The sequence below is a fragment of the Myotis daubentonii genome, chromosome 1 (assembly GCF_963259705.1).
Source record: "Myotis daubentonii chromosome 1, mMyoDau2.1, whole genome shotgun sequence".
NCBI classification, from domain to species: Eukaryota; Metazoa; Chordata; class Mammalia; order Chiroptera; family Vespertilionidae; genus Myotis; species Myotis daubentonii.
In genome coordinates, this window is record NC_081840.1 from 81,009,545 (window position 1) to 81,014,887 (window position 5,343).

At 38.3% G+C, this 5,343-nt stretch overlaps 1 pseudogene; it reads right to left on the reverse strand.

The window, feature by feature from the left end:
* Window positions 1-4,548: 4,548 nt before the first annotated feature.
* LOC132224339 (small nucleolar RNA SNORA73 family) lies at window positions 4,549-4,738 on the reverse strand (annotated as a pseudogene).
* Window positions 4,739-5,343: the final 605 nt, after the last annotated feature.

Below are 5,343 nucleotides of genomic sequence, written 5' to 3' on the forward strand. Positions count from 1 at the left end.
TCCTTTATTCTTTCCCTTTTCCAATACAAGTACAATATTATCAATTTGTAATCTTACCCTAATTCTTTTTCTAATTCCTAGAGTTGTCAAAATACAAGAAGCTCAGTTAAATTTGAATTTCAGATATATAATGAATAGTATTTTTGCGTGAGACGTATTTATACTAAAAAGTTAATTGTTTTCTGTTTGAAATTCAAGTTAACTGACAGTCTTATATATTTTTTAATGTTTTTATTGATTTTAGACAGAGAAGAAGGGAGAGATAGAAACATCGATTGGCTGCCTACTGCACACCCTTACTGGGGATCTAGCCTGAAACCTAGGCATGTGCCTGATCGGGAATTGAACTCTTGGTTCATGAGTTAACACTCAATCATTGAGCCTTACTGGCTGAGCCAGTTCTATATTTTTATCTGCTAAATCTGGCAATCTTACTAACTTCTATTTATTATAATTGCTTTTTATTATATGGATCTTCTGTCTCACAAATATTCTTTTCATTCTCAAATATGTATTCAGAATAGGTCTGATAGTCTTCTTATATCTAATGAACAATGCTATCTGTCAAGGACAGATACCGTTTATTTATTTATTTTTCTGATGTATACTTTACTTATTTTTTATTTTTTAAGTCTTTATTGTTGAAAGTATATGTCCCTTTTTCCCCTCATTGATCCCTTCTAGCCTGCCCTCACTCTCCCTCCCAAGGCCCCTGCCCCAGGCCTTCACCACCCTATTGTCCGTATCCGTGGGTTATACAAAGATATTAATATCCTAGTTCAGGTCCTAGTATCAGGATGTGATCTTGACTAGTTCAGGCACAAATTAATTGGATCTTAAGTATAAGATTCCCAGAGGCACAAGCTAGTTCTAGGCCAATAACCTTGTTTGAAGCAAACTCCATAGGCACCTTAAATTTTATTTAATAGTTTTTTTTCTAATGAATTAAATATTTGGCTCTGTCTGGGCTTCAAATTTTCTCTAAAAAAATAATTTCTTCCTCATGTGGCCTGTTTGTCGTGGTATGTTTGTTTCTTTCTCTAAGAAAACATATCACCTCCCAGACTGTCTTTATAATGCACCATGGTTTCCTTTTGTTTCAATTCAGGGGCTTTTCTCAATGTCCTTTGGTCCTTACCATCTACCATCCTAGCCTATTTCTTCCTTAACTGGTTCTCTTACAGCAGTGGTGCTCAACCTTCCTAATGCTGCAACCCTTTAATACAGTTCCTCATGTTGTGGTGACACCCAACCATAAAATTATTTTCGTTGCTACTTCATAACTGTAATTTTGCTACTGTTATGAATCATAATGTAAATATCTGATATGCAGGATGTATTTTCATTGTTACAAATTGAACATAATTAAAGCATAGTGATTAATCACAAAAACAATATGTAATTATATATATGTTTTCTTATGGTCTTAGGCGACCCCTGTGAAAGGGTCGTTCCACCCCAAAAGGGGTCGCGACCCACAGGTTGAGAACCACTGCCTTACAGAGGTTGTGAGTCACTGAGCACAATGAAAAAGAAATCTCACAGGAAGATTTGAATGAGAGCAAGGATGGTCGTATTGAATAGAAATGACTGTGGTTTTATAGTAGTGGTTTCTTGCATGCCTTCTCCTCTGAAATTTTTATTTTTGTAATGAACAATTAAATAAAATAACCAATTTGTTTATGTGAGCTAACCAGACTGAAATAAAAACCTTATGGGATTTGTTATTTCCTATTGCTTTCCTTTTGCCTTTATAAATCTTAAATCTTATAAAATCAAATATATTCACAAGTAAATAAAAAAGAAAACTGAAAAGCAAGCAATCATATATTTTTACACATATATAGTATAGTGTTAATACAATCAAAATTTTACAAAATCATATATACTGCTTGGATTTTTTTTTCTTAGTATCTGGAAAACATTTTCCCTTCCTATTAAATATTTCATCAAATTTTTTTCAGTAGTGTCCTAGTACTGTATTTTCATTTTTAAATGAAAGCTTGACTTTTTTGAAAACTTTTTATCCTTTGAAACTCTGAGCTTTTATCTGTAAAATAGAATTTGTGGGGGAGAGAGAGGCAACGAAGGCTGAGCTGTGATGGAGTGTCTATGGAAAAGAGTATGTTCTTGTCAGTGTAACTAATTCTACTGAGGACTAGAGGACGGTCACAATGTGAAGCAATGTTTTACAACTCCGGGGATAAAAATCAGTGAAAGGAAAGGTGAAAATGATGAAAGTCAATGTGGTGACACTGTTAAAGATTTACCTCAATGTGCCTTTGTTGGTTAGAACTCACTGTGCTGCCTGCAAGAGGGGAAAAGAAATGGATTCACTTTATTGCACTCATCTGTCATAGATAATACCCTGCACAAAAAGGTGGAAGGACGTGGTGAACTTATCATCAGTCTGTGTACACATACAATAGGAATCCGTCTGAAAACTCAGCAGGCCTGGGAAATGAGAGGCTGTCATAAAGGGGACAGTGACCCTCTACTGAGATCAGTGAGCTTGAAGCTCGGAAGAGAGGGGCAGGCCAACTTGATCTTCCTTTGTATGCACACTGTTGGGTGTGCTACACACACCTCCAGACTTGGTGGGGAGTCACATTCAATTACCAGACAAATGCAACCCACTCTGCCACCAATGGGAGGAAGTGAACTCGTAGCTCTTTAAAGGACTCCACAGAGAACACATTCATCCTCTCACAGTGATGGATGGAGCCTGCCTCTCTCAGACCAACAGGATATATTCCAAAGCTGCTGAGATCAATGCCTGTGTGTCAGAAGCAACTGTCAGAAGCAAAATGTTTAGCAGTTTCTAAAAAAAGCTAATTTATTTAAGCAATGTCTGTGGCTTTCTAGCTATTGCCACAATCAAGGAACCAGAATATTTTTCGTATGAGTGTGCCCCCTTTTCTTACCATATTCTTGAGACTTTCTGTCATTCAGAAAGCTGTGACGGTCTTCTTCCTTTCCAGCGCTGGATAGTGCACATGTACTTCCTTTCATGACATAAGGTTATGTTAGGAGGTTTAAAACCGTCAGGCATTAATATCTAAGAATAGTAGTAATACACCATCTGGTAAACGAGTATCACAAATTCTGTCTTTGATTTTTTTTTTCCCATCTCTGGATGGTCAACTTTCCAACCTGCCCCCTCATGTCACTTAGTGCACCCCCCAAAAGTCCTGCCCACATGCCCTAGGGAAGGTTCCACTCTGCATCATTCTGGGGTCCCCGGGCAGCATGTGTTCTCTATTGGGCTTTCATATGTTTCATGCTCTTCTGAGTCCCTGCTAATGCGCAGAGCAAAAGGTAGAAACTTGAAATATTTTGCAAAAAAAAAAAAAAAAAAAAAAGGAATGTGACCTCTCCCACCCCCTTTTAAAATCACTGTCATTTTCTCACCACAGAAGCTCTGGTTCTCCTCCCGGCCTCTCTGAGGGGGAGAGGTGCATGCTATCCCTCCTGGAGGCTCTTCCCAGGGACTGAATCCCTCTCCGGGATGGCCTACCAGCAACAACAGACCGCAGCTAAGATGTCATGTCAATTACTGACGAGGCAATTACCTGTTTTTCCGTAGCTGTACACTTGATCCCTTTCAGAGCTATTTCTAAATATCCCAGCCCTTATTCCACCAGGCAAATTGATCACTTAATGCATTAAATATTTCTTGACCTTCATGTACTACAAAAGAGCCACAAGAGTGTCTGAATTTGCAATCACACAAAACAAAATGACAAATCAGATATAATTTTCCTCTTTTTGTTTTTGAGGCAAACGTTTAAAATTTTAAAAGGAAAGTGTTTGGGGAATGCCATTGCCAGAGAAGCTGCTGAGGATGCATTTATCTGACCTATCGTCAGAGAAGGGCTCCGTAGGGAGCCTGGCGTGCAGTCAAGTTTTTGATAAGGGAATGCATGTGGCTTTGTAGACAAGGATTAGAAGGCTATTTTGAGCAAAAAGTAGAGCCTTTCTTTGACAAGAATAAGAGAAAAGAAATAAAAAAGGTGGCTAGGGTGAATGGTTTCTCTTTACCCCTTGGATCTCTCATTGTCCATCTGACAAATCATATCTATCCCATTTTCCCAAGCTCTCTTCAAGGTTTAGGAAAACAACTGAAATCCACTCACATTGTTGGATCTGTCACAAAATGAGCCTCCTCTCCCCCGCACCCCCCATAGGTGTCTTGCAGTTTATGATAAATGTAACAACTAACTGATTGGAGAGCATGTATACTTCATACTATATGGGAATGTGTATGACATTTGCTAACGTACTACATGTTAAGCTATGTTCACACATAGGCTCTGGGAGAGGCAAGGCTTGTATACAATACACTGAAATTTTAGTTCTATTTCTGACATTTTCTGATGATGTGAGTTTTGGCAAGATGCATATCCTCTTTATGTCTTAATTTTCTCCTTTGTAAAATAAAGGTAATTAAGAGCGCTGTAAGCATTAAATGAGATCATGTTTGAGCAGCCTTTAGTACAGTGGTTGGCACATAGCTATGAGTAGGTGGTGTCTTTTTTATTTTCCCTTAGATGTTTCCTGCATGGTTTGTCTCCTCAGCCATTGTCCACAGAACTCTGAGAAGCTGTAGGAATATGCAGGTGCAGATTCAAGGTCCAGCTTTCACGCCAGCGTTGTGGAAAGGGACAGTACCTGTGCTCCCCTAGGCCACCTGGACAGAACCTCCAGGGAGAGTGACCTCCCGGGGCATCCATGTTGGAGGTGAGGCCCTTCATTACTGTTATTTTTTTAATTAACATGACAAGTCTCTTCTCAAAATGAACTTGATCATGAATTATGAGTGTAGGAAGCATAATAGTGTGTTTATGTTTTGAACACCAATTGTTCATGACATTGGAAAAAACTATGGAATTTCTCATTTCTAAGAAATGTTTTTAATCATCACCTGAGGATATGTTTTTTATTGATTTTAGAGAGAAAGAAGAAGAGAGAGTGAGGGAGAGAGAGAGAGGTAAGAAAGGAACATAAATTGATTGCTTCCTAACCCAGGGTCAAACCCACAACCTAGGTATGTGCCCTAACTAGGAATCAAACCTGCAACCTTTAGTGTATAGGATGATGCTCCAACCGAGTAAGCCACCCAGCCAGGCCAAAATTTCTGTTTCTGACTGGAGAAGGGAGGCCAGAATACACAGTGCATATGTGAAAATAGGTATGAAAATGGTCTAATGTTATGAAATATTGACATTTCTAGTGGGTTTCTTAATAACTTATTCTAAGTATGGAATTAGGACTCAGTATTTAATAAGTACCCTTTTAATAATAGTACTCCTGTTTCAAGAAAGAGAGTTTTTAAATGTTGAT